Raw genomic sequence first — 22486 nt, 5'->3', positions numbered from 1 at the left:
AGCTGCTTCTTACACAACATGTCTCTGGAGGCAAGGGAAACAAAAGCAAAAATGAACTATTGGGACCTCATCAAAATTAAAAGCTTCTGCACAGCGAAGGAAACAATCAGCAAAACTAAAAGGCAACTGACAGAATGGGAGAAGATATTTGCAAACGACATATCAGATAAAGGGTTAGTATCCAAAATCTATAAAGAACTTATCAAACTCAACACCCAAAAAAGAAATAATCCTGTGAAGAAATAGGCATTGTCCAAGTATGTCTTGAGCATCATCTGTGCATCAGACATTGTGGAAATCTCTGGTAATGGAGGGGGAGAACACAGCCCTTGCTCTTATAGAGTGTGTCAGGCATGAGAATATGCCTCAAAGGTTTCCAGCTACAGTAGCACAATGGCCTCAGATTCTGTCCTCTGAAATCCACTGTACCATTTGTACAAGACCACATTTCCCATAGGCTGTTTTCCCTAGTGACTGATGGTGACAGGCAATGTACTAAGGCAAGTACATTTCTGGGAGACATGGTACTCGTAAAATGGTTGATTATGACTTGAGAACTCAGTGATGGTCTTGCTGAACATCCTTAGACTACACAGTGGTCTAGTTTCTTCCCATTCTGCCTTATTTCCTTCACTCAGGGTCAGACTTTCATCAAGTGCTGATGGCTCTCTCAAACTTGTGTTCCTTCCCCATTTTCTCTCTCTGGCATTTCTCATACTAAAAATCCTTGCATACTTAATACAATCTTGGTGTTTGCTTCTTAGGGAACCTAGACAAACATATGGAACATATATTCTATTGGAGAATACAAGAAAATAAACATGTAAATAATAAGGTAATTTCAGATAGTGAAGATTGTTTAGGATAATAAAATGGCAGACTGTAACAGATTGATCACCAGGGATGGGGTTTGGGGAGGAAGCACTTTATTCTTTAGCTTATATGGGCAGGGAGGATGTCTCTGGGCATGTTATATTCTAGCTGAAAGTCAAATGATGAGATATAAATAGACTGGGGAGGAGGAAGTGGGCAATGTGAAGGGCTGGAGCCGAGAAAGAGCAGCATGTTTGGGGAATGTAAAGACAGGAATCTTAGGGGTGCCTGGGTGGCGCAGTCGGTTAAGCGTCCGACTTCAGCCAGGTCACGATCTCACGGTCCGTGAGTTCGAGCCCAGCGTCCGGCTCTGGGCTGATGGCTCAGAGCCTGGAGCCTGTTTCCGATTCTGTGTCTCCCTCTCTCTCTGCCCCTCGCCTGTTCATGCTCTGTCTCTCTCTGTCCCAAAAATAAATAAAAACATTAAAAAAAAAAAAAAGGAATCTTAGTAGCATCCTCCAGGGCAGTGTGGCAGGAGGTAAGATTAGAAGGACAGATAAAAGCTTGGTTCCAAAGGGCCTCAAAGGCCATGATAAGGAATCTACATTTTATTCGAAATGCAATAAAAAACCATTGGAGAGTTTGAGCAGAAGTGTGGCACAATTTGATTTATATTTTTGAAAGATTACTCTGGCTGCTGAGAGAGAATGGACTGGGGGGGTGGGTGGGTGAGTATGACAACAAGTAGAGAAGTTATATTACAAGAATCTAGGTGAGAGCTGGCATAGGTTGGGACTATGATAGTGATAGTGCTGGTGAGAAAAATAAAAGGATTGAGATATGCTTTTCAGGCATATCTGTTAAACGGCTTAGTTTTCTCTGTCTTAATTTCATCATTTTAAAAATTGGGATAGTAATAGTACCTACCTTATAGTAGGTTATAGTAAAGATTAAATTATATGTGATATATAAAATGCTCTCTACACCAAATAAATTTTAGCCCCTTTTCTTATGGAAGTAATACTGGGTGGAAGAGAGTAAATTCATGCTGTATTCTAGTTCTGCAACGAACTTAAGATGTGACCCCAGTTCCCTATCAGTATAAAGTTGGGAGGGGATGGTGATTATAAAATCAGAGACTATTAGAGCTGTATGGGACCTTTGAGGTTATCAATATCATCCTACTAGTGAAGGAAGAACAGGCAACACAGGAGTATAAAACCATGTCCTGCAAGAAGCTCCTGACACTGAACTCTGTGGCTTTATGAGACCCTTTCCATTATGAAACTCCAGTGACTCTCAGTACTCCACAATTTTACTAACAATCCTTCTATAAGGGCTCTCTGGGGTCTTTGTCAGACTTTTTCTCAGTTCTTGGATCATTGTATTTCTCTTCCCATCTGACCTGAGTTTGCAGGTTTCTCAGAAGCAATGCAGAAAATAATATGTCAAGTCAAAGTTTGTTTTCTTTCCTGTGGCTCCACACCTGAGCACGCAATGATTCATCTCATTGAGAGATGTTATGCTTTCAACACCCCCTTGAGATCTTGATTTCTGCCTAGGTTTCTTGAAAACTTCCAACTAGGTAGAGTAGTCTTAATATTATTAAAAGTTAAACAACAAAATATCATGCTCCTTTTACCAAATAATAGGAAATATAAAGTACCACTCATGAAGTAATCTTTTCATTTTAAAATTTCTATTAAGGTAAAAATTCAGACATTTTCAGAAGAATAGAGAATGCTACAAATGATTTCATCCATCTTCAACTCATACCTGATTTCTTCAGTGACTAAATAGCTGTGGGGAAGGTGGAGCTATTTTAGGTTAACAGACACTTGCCAGGGTGTTGTACCTTCAGAAATAGTGGAGAATTTTGGTTGGACTAGCTTTCCTTCAGATGGTAATTATAAAATCTGGACAATATATATTTTTTTAATTATTAAATTAGAAAGTGACCAAAATAAAAACCAGAAGAATCCTTGAAAGAAAAATTTCCATGAATGAGATCTGAAGGTTTGCAGGCTCTTTCTAGCAGAAAGCCACCATATTACTGGTTTGAGGTATCAAACACAGTCTGGGGCAAGCAGAGCAGAAAGTTAGAGGGATAATCCTGGAAGGGAGGGAGGTGCACAAGAGGAGAGCCCCAAACATACATAAAATCTGCCTAAAACCTTGGATGACTGTTTTACATGGTCTAAAGAATGCCCTAGGGGGTCTTGAAAAATTACAGTAGCTGAAAGCTGAATGAACTGTATGGAGAGCTCATTTACTGTTCCTACAAGGAATACAGAGTTGGGAGTTTGAGTTCATCCAAATTAATTCCTTCTAAAATAAGAATTACTCTTCAAAGAACATAACAGAATCTACAGACCCTACACTGTATAATTCATAATGTCCCATTGCCTTTCAAAAATCATTGGATGTACAAAGAAATCATAAAAGATACTCAAGGAAAAAAAAGCATGAAATAGAAACCTACCCTGAGAGGATCCAGGTGATGGGAACTGCACACAAGGACTTTAAAGCAGCCATAGTAAATATGTCCAAAAACTTCAGGGAAAAAAAATATGTATGCGTGTGTATGTGTACACACACACACACACACACACACACACACACACACACACACTGAATGGAAAAGAAGGAGAAATTTCAGTAGAATTTAAGGCAGGAAAGAGAAGCTTTCCCAATGCTAGTATCCTTCCTACTTGTCTAGGCTTTGGTATTTTTTCTAAGCACGAGGCTCTAATTTACTCACTCAGCCTTATGAAGACACACTTGATAATTATTCAGCATCATCTATCCCAGTTGAAGTAGGTCTGATCTCAATGGCAAAGAGGGTAGATGGTGGTATTAGTGATGCTGGTGGTAGCAGTGGTGGCAGACAGAAACGAAATTCTAATTGAATACAAGGATATACAAAGAAAGTATTGTAAATCCTCGCTCTAATTAAAGGAGATTATACATCTATGGTATTTCCCATGAACTTTGGCATTAGATCCTGACCTAATTTATGTTTACTCCAATGTTTCTTGAGAAAGGGAAGGATTTACACAACTAGTAATATCTGAGAGTAAGAATACTTAGTTCTAGTCTCTAATACTCCAATCAATTTGGAGACACTAGTTGTCAGTTAAAATCCCAGGAAATCCAAATTTTTTCTTCTCCAAAACTTGGATGAAATTATCTCTTTATAGCTATGACATTTAACATCATTTAATGAATTCCAGACCTGGATTGGGTCTTATCCAACCTCTTATCTTGGTAGTAATAACACTGTCCTGCTTACTATATGGAATAGTTTGAACAAAAAATTAGATGATGACAAAATAACAGTAACTTACATTTTTTGAGGAATTACCATTTTCCAGGCATTGTTCTAAGTGCTTTCTTTTCATGTATTAACTCATCTAACACTAACAACAGTGATGTAGTTACTATTTTTATAGCCTCATTTCACAGATAAACAGAGGTAAAATAGTGTGCCAAGGTCTCCCCCTTAAGATGTAGGGGTGGGATTCCACTCTGGTAGACTATAGTGAATATGTAGGAATAAATCATTCTCAGCTCATTAAGAATATTAAGAATGTGAACTAGTACAACCACTATGGGCAGCAATTTGGCAACAGTCCTACAATTAAATAATGTTCACTCCTATGAACTGGAAATTCCACCCATGGTATTCACTAAGACAAACTCATACATATGCAGCAGGTTACACAGAAGCAAATGTTCAGTGAAAATTATTTGCAGTAGGGAAAAACCTAACTGTCCATCAATAAGTGAATAAGTAAATCACTTTCACTAAGTGAAAAAGTATGTGTGCATATACCTATATATATCAATATACATACATATATTATACACATATATGTATATATGTATACATGTATATTGATGTACATATTGATATATATACCACATATATATTTAGTGAGATACTCTACAACAATTCAGTGAGTATGTATCAATATTATGTAGATCTAGAATTTTGCTCTCCAATGTGGCAATCACTAGCTACATAAAGCCACTGAGCACTTGAAATGTGGCTAAAGATATATGTTAGAATAATAATATTTTGTATATATTGGGTTAACTAAATATATACTAAATTTAATTTTTATCTGTTTCTTCTTGCTTTTTAATTGATATTGCCATGAGAAAAATGTAAACTACATATATAGCTCATATTATATTTTTGTTGGAGAGCACTGATCTAGAAAATATAATTTGAGTTAAAATAAGAAAGCTACAAAATGATAGATACAATATAAAAGAATCTGTAAACACTACACTACAAAGCATGTAAAACAATACTATCTACTGTTCATAAAGTATATACATAAAATTAAAATACAAAAATATGGACTGAAATGGCACCCTACAAAGTCATAATAATGCCCCCCTAGAGAGAACAGATAAGGAGATGGAATCTGGAGAGAGAAACAAAGGGAACTTGAATTTTGTTTAAAATATTCTATTTTATCTATATAAACAAAGTATCTGAAGCAAAAAGGACTAAATAGTAATGTCTGATAATTTTTGAAAGTGGGTTATTTTTATGTTTTGGTATTTTATTTTAATGTTGCAAAGATGAAATAGAGCAAAAAATTGAAATCAGACTAATATAACATGCAGTCATCCATTCATGCACATATATATATATATATATAACCATACATTCACACTTTATCAACCCTCCAGTCTTAGGCACCATCTTTAACCAAAGAATCCAGCAAAGAGCACCTTGAGGATATTCAAGTAAATCTGAGACATTGAGGAGAGAGGCGAAGTCCACGCACTATCATCTGATAATTGTGTATATCTATTAAAAAAGGTAATGATTTTTTCTGACTATATAAAAGTACCATATGCTCACTGTAGAAGACTTTAAGTTTTTAAAGTGTTAAAAGAAAAAACAATTTCTCATAGGCCTGTCACTAAGAAAAAAATCACTGGATATCTTGGGTTATTTTTTTTTTTTCAGTCCCTGAGTATTTGGATTTTACTTTTGCTAATATCTGACAGATATTTTGAAATGAACCCCTTAGTGAAATATGATTGTTTTGTCTTTGATCAAAGTAATCTTTGCCTTAGGGCTCTAGCTTGGGTTTGTGATATCTTTCTTTCTTACTTTTAAAAAGTCAAAACAAAAATAAAGGCAATAGCTAATATTTACTAAAGGGAAGAACTTGTATGCTTTTCAGTGTAGGAACTATTATAGTTCCCATTTTACACAGAAAAGATGAGGACTGGAAAGGAGGTTTCTATTATAATTCCCATTTTATTGTAAAGAAACTGAAATTTAGAAAGGTTAAGGAGCTTGCTCAGATCACAGATAGAGATAATAATGATGGAGATGTCCACACCTCCAAACTGAGGTCTTACAGACTCCACAGTCCATATTCTTCCTCTATCCTCTACCACGCTCCAGCATATGAGCTTACTTATTTCCTTTTGCTAACCAGTATAATGTGTCAATGTTTGAGACCAGTAGAAGGAACCTATTTGATATAGAATCTGTTAGGCACTGGTACAGCCAATCAAATGACTCTTATCTTTTATAAAGACATCTCTTCCTTCAGTTTCTCTCACTAGGCCTATCAGGTTTGGGTTGGGTGCCTATTGCCAACTCCTGGTTCCACCTAGCTGGTACTCAGAAATTGTCCATAATGCTAAGGAGCAGACTAAATGGCTTATTTTTGCATTTCATGTTGCAGCCCTAGGAGGAAACTTGTATGGTTACCAGCTTACAAACAAAAATAAATAAGGAAATGAGAACCATGTTCAATATGAAAATGGCCTGCCAGTGACTGGGGCCAGGGATGAGCCTTTCAAAATATGATAGAAGATAGAGGTGTGGCAGGAGACGAGTGGCAGAGGGATAAATCAAAGTGTGGAGACAACTTTAGCCAAAAGACTGACAGCAACAGACTCTGGGCAGTTAACAAACTCTAGTAACTCTATAACAGATAGAGAGGAAGAGATCCTTAAGCTAATTTTCATTCAATTCTTGTCCATTGGAGGGTGAGGAGCAATCATCACTGGGGGTCTTGGCAGTTGAGATAACATGCTAACTGAGGTGGGCCAGAGGAGAGATGAAGATTATGTACCTGTTGCTGGGACCTAGCCACTCCTTTAGCCTTAAACCAGAATTCTACCCCAATACCCCTCCCACTGAATTGTTGGTATGGGTTCCAATAAATACTGTTTGTGCATTCCATAACTATTCTATGTTCTATCAAAGGCTTGGGTTTCATAATATTGCATACACATGATGAATGTTAATTAGCAAAAGAACACTCTTGTCCATGATGAGATGTAGAACACAGTCCCTGAGGTCAGGGAATAGTGAATTAGTGAGTGGAAAGAAACTCCAAGCATGTATCTGAGATCTTGATTATTAATGTCGAATGACATGAACACAGGAAAAAAAAAAAGTAACATAAAAAGTGAAGAGAACAACCTCCTAATTTTCCCACTCTTTAACTTAGATCAACACATGGAAATTAAGTATAGTCAAAAACAAATTTTTGCTTCAGCTGCATGTGTCTATATCAAGTCTCTCTCCTGCCAAGGGGTAAGTATGGCAGGAAGAATTGTTTATTTTCTGAGAAAGGAAGCCAATGCACCAATTTTTAACTGAAAGAAGAAAAAAGTGACAAAGCAAGGGGGGAAAAATCATTGGACAGCATTGTCTTTGAAACTGCTTTGCATACGTTTTCCTAGGCTCTAAGAGGAACATTTGTCTGGAAGGCAGACCTGTCCTTATATTCCACATACAAGCTTAAAATGAGTTTTCATAGTCATTCAAACATTATAAAAAGCTGCTATTATTCCCACCCTTCCCAAATGAGCCTGTAGGAGTGGGATGGAATAGTTGATCTGAGCTCTCCCAGTTACTCTAATCTCTTCCTTGACAGGAGCTGTTGAGACTTGCTCTGGTTTCTCCTTTCACAGATGGAAAAGCAACACTGTACCTATATCTCAGGGCAATGCTGTTATTGGCAAGGCCTCTAAGAATAGGAAACAAAACAACTAATGACACAAGAGGGGTATAAAACCTCATAACATGGGACTGTCGGCCAAAATCAGAACTGACTCAGTATAGTAGCATCCCTGCCCCCCACTCTGCCTCAGTGACAACACAAACCTCCAAGCGATTAGACTAAAGGGGGATGTATATTTCTGGGCTACCTGAGGCACCTCTGACTCTACATTTCTAAAGAATTCATGGACCCACTTTAGACATCAGAATAAATGGCAACAAGGATGACAACGGTGGTGACTTTCTGTGGCAGTGTAAGGCTGGGCCCCACACAGTGTTTTCTTGTGGAGAACAATCTGCACTTTTAAATCAATTGGACATCCCAACCATGGTCTGCTGCTCAGTAAAGCAGTTTTGTGACCCTTCTTTCTGCTTATGGGCTTGGCATTGCCACTCCTCCCAAATCTCTTTAAGCAATCACTCCCAGGTTCCAGCAATGGTGTCCCTTTGCCTTCATCAGTAAGATACATCCTTTGAATTCAGTGCATTTGCTTGTTTACTTATTGGTTAAAAATAAGTAGAGAGAGAGAGATCTTTTTATTAGACACATGGTTTCTATGTTCATCAGTTCTACAGACATACTATTATAAATATTTTCTACTGGGCACTTGCACCAAAGGGCTTTCTCTGAAGGGAAATTGGTTAAGATGGACAATGCGGATAAGAACTAGGCTCTGGAGTCAGACCAGCTGGGGCTCACTCTTTGCTCTGTCACTTAAATAGCTGTGGATTTGGGTGAAGTTACCTCACTTTTCTAAGAGTTTTTCCATATCTATAAAATAAGCATGACACCAATATCTGTAATGAGGTTTGTTGTGAGGCTTATGTTATGTGCCTGGCACATAATGAGAGCCCAATATTATCATTAAAAAAATAAACATAGTCTCCAATTTGTGGAGTTCATAGTATAAAGGGGAAGGTAATTATTTAAAGAGATGGATAATTATATCAAGACAAAAGTGTTATAATCAACATACACACACAAAAGTATAGTAAAGCACAGATGAAAATAGCTATTCATCTTGTCAGAAAGGGTCATGTACTATTTCATTGCAAATGGCTGAGAAATGAAGAGGGCTCTAGGCAGAGGAAACAGCAAGAGAAGAGGGAGAGATCCATGAAGTAAAAGATGATGCAGCCCTAAGGAGTTGACAACCCAGCCACATGAAGGGATGGTGGCTTTCTGAACTCTGTGAAGTATTAACTAACCCCTATTAATCCTAAGAGATCTGTTGAATAATCTAGTAGAGTCAGGGCATACATATTTCTTTAGCCTGATGACCAATCTACTACAAAAGATAAACTGGCCAGGAAGGGAAGGGTGGAACACACTGTGGAAGGACTAAGGCCATGGGTACCTACCCAATCTGCTGGTGACAGTGGTTGAGTCAGTCAAAATCCAGTCAGTTTTGGTTTTTGACTCATTGATTCCTCATTCGAGAAGGCTGCATCCCAATTATGTATTGTCATTCATGAAGTCAGATAGGGCACAAGCCAAGAAAAGAGATTTCCTGGTCATAGTTATCTTGAATTTGTTCATTAACTAGTTCATTTGTTCATAGAACATTTTATTTGTCATACTAAACCTCTCAATTTGGTCAGACTTATTCTCCAGAAGGCTAGAGACTGATTTGTCCATTATAGCAATTGAACATATGCTGGTTTAATTTTGTTTCCAATGTCCAGATGACCTTTTTTCTTTGCATTTATGTGCAAATGAACAAAAAACTTACAAATACAAAACTTTAGGTAGAAATTCACAAAAATGGGGAGACTTGCGGTAAAAGTCAGAAGAGCTTTTTCTCTCTCCAGTGCAAGAGAGCACTCAACCTTTGACGGGAGGGGAGAATCAAGCTTGATAGATGCATTAGTTGAAGTATACAGACAAGTCAAAAAGAAGTTTCAAATGAAAAGATGGTGACTAAGCCAAGGATTTGCATGTTATTCCATTGTTATTAAAGAATATATTCTAGTCTATTTATTGCTAAATGCCCTTCTTAAACATTATTTTCTAGTTCTTTTAGGAATAATCTATTTATATGTTACTAGTTTATTTCCACTGTGGTCAGGAAAAATATGATTTCAATTATTTATCATTTATTGGAAATTGTTTTCTTGTCCAGCATATGCTCAATTTTGGTAAATTTCCATGTACATTTGAAAATATTGTGCATTCTGTAGTTATTGAATGTATGATTGTGAATCTATTTCTCCACTTATTCTGTTACATTATGTCTTTCGTTAACACTATATTATTAAGTGTATATATATCATATGAATCTTCCTTTTGATAATTTTATCACTATAAAATATTCCTCTTAATTGCTATCAATACAAAATAATAAAATAATTATCTCTAATAACATTAAACACTAAAATATTTAGAAGTATTAAAACTTCCTATAGAATTTGTCAAAAACAACTCAATATCTAGAATTATTGCATATGACAGTTTTACTTTATCTCTAGTAATACTAAATACTAAAGTATTTTTAATTATTCAGTTTTCCCTTCTATTAATATTTTAATACTTTTTAATTTTGCTTCCTGATTATTACAACATGCATCTTTGATTTACTAGAATTTACTTTAAATTAATATTTTATCAACTTTCCAGGCAATGGAAGAACTGTATAACACTTTTTAAATATATTTTTTCCAATTTCACTGAGATATAAGTGAAATATAATATTGGATTAGTTTAAGGTGTTCAACATAATGATTTTGATATATGTATATAGTGTGAAATGATTACCACAATATGTTTAGTTAACATCCATTAACTCATATAGCTATAATTTTTTTCTTGTCATAAGAACTTTTAAGATCTAGTCTTATAGCAACTTTCAAATGTACAATACAGTATTGTTAACTATAGTTCCCATGCCATATATTATATCACTAGCATTTATTTATCTTAGAGCTGGAAGTTTTTACCTTTTCATCACCTTCACCTATTTCCTTCACTTCCTACCTTCCACCTTTGACATCATCAATCTGTTTTCTCTGTTTTATGAGTTTGGCTTTTTTAGATTCCACATATAAATGAGATCATACAGTATTTGCCTTTCTCTGACTTATTGCACTTATCACAATGCCCCTCAAGGACTCAACTATCTACTCTTTGTGCTTTTCTTTTTATATTTTTCAATTGTACAGATATTAAAAAACCCACAGACATTATTTTTTAAACAATTAATATTTTTCTATATTTCCCACTATAGTTTTTTCTGTTTTTCCTTTTTGATTATGCTTTTTTTTTTTTTTTGAGTAAGAGCAAGAGCGAGCATATGTGAATGGGGGAAGGGCAGAGGAAGAAGGAAAGAGAATCCCAAGCAGGCTCCATGCCCAGTGCAGAGTCCAACACAGGGCTTGATCTCAGGACTGTGAGATCATGACCAGAGCCAAAATTAAGAGTCCAATGTTTAACCATTTGCACCACCCAGGTGCCCCTGATTTTGCTTCTAAGATCATTTTCCTTCTGCCAAAAGAACTCCTTTTGTTATTTCTTTTAGGGTCAGTATAACAGTGATGAATTCTAGTTTTTGGTTAGTCTGAAAAAATATATATTATGCCTTCATTTTTGAAGTATATGTTTTTGAAGTATGGAATTCTCAATTCACATTGTCTTTAATTATTTCAAAGATGTGATTCCACTATTTCATAGCTTCTGTTGCTTTTATTGAGAAGTCAGCTATCAGTCTTGCTGCCTCTTTGATGCTAATTTGTGGGTTTCCTTGCTTCTTTTAAGAGTTTTCTCTTTTTCTTTGCTTTTAAGCAGTTTTACTATGATGCACCTAGGTATGGTTTGCTTTGAGTTTATTCTGTTTGAGGTTTGCAGATCTTTTTGCACTTATGAGTTGACATCTCTTGTCAGTTTTAGAAAATTATCAAGCAGTAGCTCTTCAAGTACTGTTTCTTCTCCAGTCTTTCTGATTACACATATGTTAGATCTTGACATGGTGTTCCACATATCACTTATGATCTTTAAAGATATTCTTATTTTTTCTATGCCTGGACTTTATTCTGGATACTTTCTATTGACCTATCTTTCAATTCACTAATTCTCTTTTCCACTGTGTCTAATATGCTATTAAATGCATTCTTTTAATTCTAAATTCAATTATTGCATTTTTTGTGCTAAAATTTCCCTTCCTTTTTCACATATTGCAGTTTAGTGAAATTCTCCATCTTTTAATTTGTTTTGTTGAACATACTAATCATGATTATTTCAGTCTATATTTGATAATTCCAATATCTAAGTGATCTTTTGGTTTGTTTCTATTATCTTTCAGTCACTTCTCTTTTTTTTTGTTTTCTTATATGCCTAGTGAAGTTTAATTGTATGTTAGTTCTAATATTGAATATTGTAAGGGTTCTGAATGATTTATCATCTTCATGGAACATTTAATTTTCTTCTGGTGGGCAGATAATATATGGACAGAACATCTTGATTTATTCAATGTTGGTCTGTTTTAGTATTCCCTTATTTTTAGGGTACAGCCCTTTTAGAAATCTTAGTTGAAAGCCTGGGGTATTTCATCCATTTCCTACTTAAAGGGTTCTGAACTCCAGCTTTTATATCCTTACCACTATAGACTACCAAAAATCTGTTAGTATTTTAGCCTCTTGGTAGCTGCTTTCTGCTTTGATTCTTGGTTTCTTACATCACACACATCCAGCTTAGGAGCCATACAATGCACCAAAACAAAATCTCATGCAGAAAGTTAGACTTGCTTTTCTTTGGTTCCCTTTTTTCTGGGAACTTGCCCTCTCAAGACCTGGATGTTTTATCTTTCCAACTCAGTGAGATTATCACAACACTAGGCCACCACTTTCTTTAAGGATTTCATGCTCTATGATTTATATTGAAAAATGTCTTGAGAGGAAAATCAGTGGCAAATATGAGACTTTTTTCAATGCATGCACCTACTTTCTGGGATATTGGCTCCTCAAGTTTTAGCTGCCTTAGTTGCTCTCTTATAAGTTACTGTCTTATGGTAGTTTATTCAGCTTTTATAATTATTCTTAATTACTCTGTCGTAGTTAGGAGTAGAAGTGCATATTCTTTCTTGAAGTACTGATTTGGAATATTTGTATTCTGTTTACAAAGAAAGTCCAACGATTTCTATATAAAACCTGGTCCCAGTGTCTGGTCTGACCTCTACCTGGATGGCAATATAAATGATTCCCTGAATTATTTTTTATTTAAACTTTACAAATAGGACGTTTCTTTTATCCTATCATCTTTGAAGCTTTGAGAAAGCTTTCTTTATGAAATATATCAAAGAATTATGTATGTAAACCTTTCTACCACAACCCTATTGTGCCTTCAAATATGTTTGTATATCTTTCTGCATATAAAGAAGGGTATGGCTCTCATACTTCTTCTCATCCTTACTCCTTTTTATCTAGCTTTAGATAACTGAAAAACAACTAGCCCAGCATCTGGCACAAAATAAACATAAAATAATTGTTGATGAAATGACAAATAAGTGAAATTGCTTCATTATGTGAAAAATAGTTGAGCTAGTTCTTTGATTCTTTCCTTTCATTGTTAATCCATCCCTTATTTGAATAAAAAGTCATCTAAAGCATACAAAAACTTGAGACTAGTCTTGAGTCTATATTTAGTGAGATTCAAGGGACTGAATTTCACACATTTTTAGTCCATATAAAGGTATGCCAACTACTTCATTTATTTACTCTGAATCATTTTTTTGCCTGTCATGTAGGGGGTCACCCAGAAGTGATTTTTGACAAAAACCTCACTGTATACATGTAGCTAATCTTGACTGGTATAAACAGTTCTTATAACGTGAATTTCTATTTGGGGACATGACATAGCTGATGAGACATAGCTACATTGTTCATTGCCTGGTCTCATTTTTAAAAGTGTCTCTCTTAGAGTAAACTCAGAAATAGAAAGTCACTGTGTTATGTACTGAATTTCTGTCAGAGCCTTCTCTGTCATGTTTCTAGATCTTTGAACATTTTTTTCCCCTATGCCTTGAATATACTTCTCCCTTTTGCCTTTCTGGTGAACTGCTTTAGTACTCAAAGATGTTAACTCCTTTGTGAGTTTTTTTGTTTGTTTTGTTTGTTTGTTTGTTTGTCTTAATATTCCAGGAACATCTTCTGGCTTCCCTTTGTTTCCTAGTAATCTATAATACTGCTTTTCATTGTAGTACATTATTTGTGACTTTCTTCCTCATTACACTTTCACTGCATTACTCTTCTTCAGTGCCTCAAATAGCAACTTGTCAGATTCTCAGTACAATTTTTTAAAGATAAAATGTACACAATATCAAATTCATCCTTTCAAAGTATACAATTCAGTGGTTTTTCACAAAGCTGTACATTACCGCCATATAACCCAATAATATTTTCATCACCTGCAAAAAGAAACCCCATATTCAATAGCAGTCACTCCCAATTTTACCCTTCCTCCAGTCCTTGGCAGCCACTAATCCATTTCCTTTCCTATAAGTTTGCCTATTTTGGATATTTCAAATAAATGGAATCATACAATATGTGGCCTTTTGTGTCTGATTTCTTTCACTTATCACAAAACTTTTAAGACTCTTCCATGTTGTAGCATGAATCGGTACTCTATTGCTTTCATGAGTGAATAATATTCCATTATATGGATATAGCGCATAGTTGATGGAAATTAGGGTTATTTCCACTTTGGGGCTATTATGAATAATATCACTATGAACATTTATGTAAAAGTTTTTGTATGGATGTATGTTTTCACTTTTCTTGGATATATAGGAGTATAATCTCTGGTAATTTTGTTTAACTGTTTAAGGAACTACCAAACTGTTTTCCATAGTTGCTGCACCATTTTACATTCTTATCTACAGTGTATGAGGATTCCAATTTCTCAAAATCCTCTCCAGGACTTGTTATTATCTCTTTTATTTATTATAACTATCTTAGTGGATATAAAGGGGGTCTTGTGGTTTTTAAAAATTGAGATATAATTGACATAATATTATATTAGTTTCAGGTGTACAACATAATGATTTGATATTTGCATATATTGTGAAACGACCACAATAAATCATTAACATCTGTTATCATACAAGTTATAAAAAATTTTTCTTGTAATGAGAACTTTTAAGATCTACTGTCTTAACTTTCAAATATGCAACACATTATTATTCACTATAGTCACCATATTATACATGACTTATTTATTTTATAACTAGAGAATTTTACATTTTAACCCTTCATCCATTTTGCCTACCTCCACCTCCTTCACTGTGGCTTTGATCTGCATTTACCTAATAAATAATTATATTGAGCATCTTTTTATGTGCTTATTGGCCATTCATACATCTTCTTTGGGGAGAAGTATATTCAAATTATTTGCCCGTTTTAAAATTTGGTTGTCCTTTTATTGTTGAGTTGTGAAAGTTCTTTATATGTTATAGATATCAGATCCTTATCAGATATGAGCTCTGTAAATAGCCTAGTGTTTGCTATAAATGCTACCCACTGCCTCAGGCAGCCACTATAGTCTGTGACTGTTTTTGACAAATCTCCTCTAGAAAAGGCTGTTTTCACTGGGCAAACTCTGTGTCAGTTCAAATAAAGACAGCCTTAAAATGGAGTCTTCCATGGAACACCAGATAGGCCAAATAATGACTCTTCTTTGGGAAAGTGGCTTTGTAGAAGTTCCAATTTCATTTGGTCTCTTCCACTAGCTACCAGACTGCTGGTTTTCACCATGATTGTAGGCTGCTGGATTTTAAGGCTAACACAAAGCTAGGAGCAGTGGGAAGGTCAAGGTGAGAATAGGACAAATAAAATCACCACAAAGTTTGCTTTTTCTTTTCAGGAGTCAGCTACTTTTCTTTAATAAATGCTCTTCAGATTGCACTTAGCCTTTGATTAATTTCCAGATTTCTAAAAAAGTTGCTTCTGATAAATTTGTGTTGTTGCCAATGTTCTTTTAACTTTCAAGAAAAAAAGGATTTTTAGATGTCCTTCCTCCATTTTTATTGACATTCTTAGTACATGTTTTTGAATGGGTGAATGAATAAACGAACTAAGTATGCATGCCCACTGATTTGTCCTCATAATCCCAATTTCAGCCAAGATACTAATTTTGAGTTGATTTATCTGCCTCAACCTTCCGACTCTGAATTCTTTAAGCCCTAAAACTGACTGCTGTAGTAGGAAGTGAGATGGGATAGAAGTTGTTGGTATTGAAGTGCTTTATATTGGCAGTCCAGATTTTTTTTGCTCAAGCATGGAGAGCACCACCTGCTGCATTTGCTGTGGTGTAATTATTTCTTGTGTTCTTCTTTTAGGGCTTTCAACTATGGTCTTTGATCCTGTGTTTGGAATCATATACTTTTGTTCTTATCTTTTTGCCTAGTTTGAGCAGCTATCTTGCCTTGAGTTCACTCAGACTCTGTAAAGCCCTTGCCTCATTAATCACTTTTTGTATTTACTATGTTTTTCCAGTGCAGATATCTTTTTTTAATATAATTTATTGTCAAACTGGTTTCCATACAACACCCACTGCTCATCCAAACAGGTTCCCTCCTCAGTGCCTATCACCCACATATCCCTCTCTCCCACCCCCCCACCAACCCTCAGTTTGTTCTCAGTATTTAAGAGTCTCTTATGGTATGCCTCCTTCCTTCTCTGTAACTTTTTTTTCCCCTTCCCCTCCCCCATGGTCTTCTGTTAAGTTTCTCAGGATCCATGAGTGAAAACATTTGGTATCTGTCTTTCTCTGCCTGACTTATTTCACTCAGCATAATACTCTCCAGTTCCATCCACGTTGCTGCAAATGGCCAGATTTCATTCTTTCTTATTGCCAAGTAGTATTCCATTGTATATATAAACCACATCATCTTTATCCATTCATCAGTTGATGGACATTTAGACTCTTTCCATAATTTGGCTATTATTGAAAGTGCTCAAGTGTAGATATCTTAATGAACTTTTAACTTGAATCACCACTTTATTTTAGTCTTCCTGATTCTTCTTGACCATCAATATTTGGGTGTATTTATCTGCCTGATCACTACTTTATTTTTGCCTTGCAGATGATGCTAAACCTCATACTCGCTTCTAGTGATCCTTTGTTACTAATGCATGCTGCAATGATACTTCCTTAGCAGTATCTTAAACCTCTAAATGCTTAAGTCCTTTGGTCTACCCCATGAAAGATTATGTGACTAGCTTTTTGAAGATATACTAACTCTGGCCACCAGCATCCAACAAACCTTTTGAACGAGTACCTTTTAAACATGTTGTTTCTAAAGCAAATATTTGTACATCAGATTGTGTTTACCGACTGAAATATATTCTATTTCTAGATCAGTTCCCATCAGGGAAAAAATAATCTTCTTTGTAAAAGACAAACTGCACTACACTAAAATTTTGAAGAATTTGTTTGAGCAAACACTGATTTGAATTGGGCAATGCCAAGCCAAAAATGTGGAGGATCTCTTCAGCAGTAGGAAGGAAGGGAAAGGTTTTTATAGAGCAGATGCAGAAGCAAAGCAAGGAAGTTATTTGATTGGCTATAGCTTAAGCCATTGCCTTATTTGGGAAAACTTAGTTGGCTGTGATTGGTTGTTCTTAAGTTTTGATTTCTTAACCCTGAGGCATTTACAGGAATCGATTCTGGCTTAGGTTTCAGTTTCCTTACTTATGCTGCCCTGAGCCTAATGGACTCTTTGTTTAATTATTCTAACACTTGCATACATGTAAAATCACTAAAATTCCCTACTTTGGAAAGATTTTTGGTTCTTGTTATTTCATTATGTTAACTAAGAATGTATTCTTTCTTCTTCTCTTTCTCCTCTCCAAACTTAGAGCCTGTGTGTAATGAAAAACTGTATTCCATCTAGTTAAATAAAAATGATTGCTTTAGAGTTTTTATTTTAATTGACTAATTGCTTTGTTTTTCAATAGCTGTGAAGGCATAAGTAAACATAGTCTATTGCCTTTAACTCATCTATGCAATCAAAAGCCGTATGGACTACTGTCTATATAATCTTCAGAGTCACATTAAGAGTTCACATAGATTATCTCCCTGTTTCTTTATTTGATACTTAATTCTTATCTCACAGTCTCTTTGTTCTTCCTGTATTGGTTTTAATATTCAAATAGCTAGATAGGCAATATTGTTTTCTGCTTTGAAACACACCAAATTTTGAGAGAAAGGATGGAAGCCTATATGAAGACGTTTTTATTATATTTGACTCAAACATTCATTACTGAATGTCTAGAATTTAAAAACACTGCTACCACCTTGTCAAGGAAACTATTCTTGATTTTTTTTTCCAGTCATTGCCCAGATTTACTTCAATTAAGTGCATATTCTTTGTCATTTTAGAAATTTCTTATAGATACTAACATATTACAAATACTTTAAAAGGAGATGCTGAGACCTCCAGATCTGCTTCTCTATGGATTTATTTTTATTCTAGTCAAAGATATAAGCCCAGGAGACCTGAAAAAAATCTATGGAACAAATTACTACCATCATATCTTAACTTTGTATAAAGTACAAACTGTGCTAAATAAATGAAGTGTAAAGCTGGACTGGTTTGTAGTGAAGATTCCTCACGCTGTTCATAAGTGAACAATTCCCTTCTTTCATTTATTTTTTTAATGCATATACACACCCAGTAACCTTAGGGGATAAATAACCCATATTTTCCAGATGTTGATACTGAGGCATGAAAAATTGGGCCAATCTCATTTTTACAAAATAAATTCAGCAGAATAGAAAGGAACAGATGAGACAAGCATCTTGTCTATCTGTTCTCCAAAGTTCTCACTCAAGTACAACTTAAGATTTACCACAGTTCATAATTGTAATAATTCAAGAATTCCTTTAAATAAACTTTTTGCTGCAGGTGGTGAGCAGCAAAGTGACTTTTGAAAAATCAAAAGTCATTTTATTCACTGTGGTTCTTATTTGAGTATTGCCAGCCAAATTAAGTAAATGTCATGTCCCTCTCAGGACTCTAGTGATAAGAAGGAATTTAAAAGCCCCAGGTGTTATCTCAAGTATTGAAATCTGTTTAGTTTGGATGTTAGCAATTGCAATATGGAGCATGGAAACTCTCCCAGCAAAGTCCTTCTCTAACAACTTCATAATGAATTAGAACATGATGAAGAGATAATCAGAATTAGTTCTCTTATCTTTATGCTTTTATAAATTCAGACTTAAATGCTGGGTAGGACTTTCCTGTGATCTGAGATTTAGATTAATATTTTTTTAATAGAATGAAGAAAAGATGCCAGTAATTCGCCTTCAATTTTTGTGAAGATGCCTACAACATATTCAGGGACCAGCAATAAAACCTACCAGATTTGAGGGCTATCATCTAAAGAACATAAACATATCATGATAGCTTTTCCCTTGGTCCAAGTAGTTTATTGACTAATGGAAAATATGAGTTTATAATTTAATTTGACCAATACCCTTAGAAATTTTCAACTAGTGCCAAGAATAGTTTAAAGAAGTTTAAACAAAATAGTACACTTATCAGAGAAAACGTTTCCTACACAAATCATTAAAGCTGTATACTTCTATCTTGTTTTTTATTGAAAATGAATTGAACAGGAAGAACTAAAGAGTGTTATATATTAGCTAAGTACATTAAGTCAGCGTTGCTGGTACACTTTTGGCCTTCACCCAGGGTCATAATTTTAATGAAAAACAAGATTATTTGATCATGATCCTATAGTTCTAATTAGAATCCTACCAAATATGCACTATACCTCTCTTTTCAGCTATTCTCACAAAGACAAAGAAAGATAAAGCAACACATGACACCCATTTCATTCTCTTGGCTTAAGGAGTTCATACAATTCACTATGATATTGCTCATAAGCTAAAGATGGCCACTATTATTTTTACATTTTTTGATGTCTTATTGAGTCATTAAATGGCTCACATCCTAGCTATGAGAATGGGAACTTCATCTTCTGATATGGAAACTCATATTCACACAAAAGTTATATCTACATATCTGGCATATGTCCAAGTTGCCTATAATCTCAGGATTCCAAATAATCATGTATCTCCTCCAAAGTTGTTTCTGTTGTCATTGAGAGTTAATTATTTCTGTAGAAAACAACCTGTTTTATAGGGTCAAAGTCATTAGTTGAATTATTTGAGCAACACTGATTATTACCAGCCTGTGATACCTTACTTGTTCTGAGCCCTTCTGAATGTAGAATCCAGATTTATAGGATTCTCACTCATGCAAATGTAACCCCAGGCCTGGACTTGATTTCTCCCTACAGATGAAAAATGTAACAGGAGTTCTGGACACAAACTGGTCTTACTTTCTCTTATGGGCGGGGGGAGTGTGGAGTGTCAGGATATTTTAGTATGAGTCACAAGGGGACAAGTGATAGTTCTGTGCTCTCTGGCTCAGGGGCACTGGATTGTCCAGCTACAGAACCCTTCAACTGCTGAGAGTTGGATGTGTAAAGATCCCACGGCTGCTCCTATCCTAGCCCTCCCACATAGCTCCACAGGGCATCATGAAATAACCACCCAACCTAACATCATTCAGAAATAGTCACAGTTTGAATCAATTCAAGCTTGGAAATGATTCCAGAGTCATTTGGATCTGGATAAGGAATTCATTAAATGAAAATCCAAACTGGTTCAAATATTGGACCAATTAGAGCCTGATACAAGCTACATGCTGAAATGTTTTCAGATTTGAATCCTTTCAGACACTGAGCAGATTCAACTCAGTAAAGTATTAAGTATCATCAAAGTATTTGAGGAATAAGAGATGTCCCTTACAAATCTTCCCTGTTAACCCCCTCCCATTCCTATCACTCACAGGCTTTCAACATGGTTGTGTTGTCTCAAGGACACTCTAGAGCTGTCCCTGTTTGACTAATCAGACCCACCCCCCAGGCTACCAGACACACTCTGCCACTAACAAAGCACCAAGAGCTTCCATCATTCATTGGCTTTCACCAGCATCTCTTACTAGAAGGTAGCAGCTTCAAATTTATCTTCCCTTGGATATGTGTTTACATACTTTCAGAGACTGACAGAATTCCAAGTCTTAAAGGACTATAAGGGTCAAGAAAAGTCAGGGTCTCAACGACTGGAAACTGAGCCACTTCAAGAAATCCTGCTCCCCTTTTAGGTTCAGGCCTGGGAGAGGGATTGACTTATTTACCTCACATTTGGAAGGTCTTTCTTATTTGAGTCTGCTATTACTGCTCTATTCTGTTCTCAGCTGAGAAGACCAATGAGGGAGAACAGATTATTCTTCCAAGTGAAAAGTGTTTGTAAGAAAAAGCCATTAAGGTAGCTGACCTTGTGAAAAATTGTGAGGTAGATGAAGGGCACCTAAGGTGGTGGTTCTTCAATTTAGTTGGTCCAACCCCAGACTCACTGAGCCACAGGATCTTTGGATAGAGTCCTACTGTTTGCGTTTTCTAGAAGTTCTGCAAATGATTGAGTTAGTCATATAAACATTTGGGATATGCTGATGTAAGGCACACTTTCTCCTCCTTCCTTAGCTTTTTATCCTAATGGCTCTTCACCTACCACCAGGTCCCCAGTGCTGTCTCTGGTTCTATAGACTCCCACACTGGAATCACAGTCTTGAAAGTTTCCCCTATCACCTTCCCCAGCCCCTCATACATAAGCACAAACTCAATATTCTTAGCCCTATGGAATAGGTTGAGCATAAACCAATGAAATTATACTAAATTATAATTGAATTCTCAATAAACTTAATGTGCTAAATCTTCCAGGAGTAATTGCATTTTGGAAGAGGATACAAAGTTTAGGGAAGACAATAGAGGTGAGGTATTATTGGTGAGGGCAGCCTTCTTTAAGACCTATTCCTAACTGTGCAGCAAACACTTATCCTATCCTAGGCAGGACTGACTAGCAGTAGTGATTCACGGTGATTATGAGAACTTTTACACTGTCAAGGTTAATATCCTACAAGAATGGCTCCCATATATCATTATGCTGAAAGAATGTGTGTCTCCTCCAATGGATAGAGAAGATGTGGTTTATATATACGATGGAATACTACTTGGCAATGAGAAAGAATGAAATCTGGCCATTCACAGCAACATGTCTGGAACTGGAGTTTATTATGCTAAGTGAAATAAATCAGTTAGAGAAAGACAGATAGCATATGTTTTCACTCATATGTGGATCTTGAGAAACTTAACAGAAGACCATGGGGGAGGGAAAGGGGAAAAAAAGTTACAAAGAGGGAGAGAGGCAAACGATAAGAGACCCTTGGATACTGAGAACAAACTGAGGGTTGGCGGGGCTGGGGGAGAGGGGAAATTGGGTGATGGGCATTGAGAAGGTCACCTGTTGGTATGAGCACTGGGTGTTGTATGGAAACCAATTTGACAATAAATTATATTAAAAAAAATAAAAATCACCTTTGTGCGCGCGCACACACACACATACACACACACACACACACACACACAAATGCGTGTCTTCTTTTGTCATCCTAGCTTAGAACCTCCCAAGCCCCAGAAAGGTTGTGGGATGGTGGGGACTGGAGGAGAATGCAGAGAAATAAATCTGAATTATCACATTCAAATTTTTCAAAAGCTTCAAAAGTG

This window comes from Herpailurus yagouaroundi, unplaced genomic scaffold, assembly GCF_014898765.1.
Source record: "Herpailurus yagouaroundi ecotype Mexico unplaced genomic scaffold, PumYag 184, whole genome shotgun sequence".
NCBI lineage: Eukaryota > Metazoa > Chordata > Mammalia > Carnivora > Felidae > Herpailurus > Herpailurus yagouaroundi.
Note: the sequence above shows the minus strand (reverse complement) of the source record.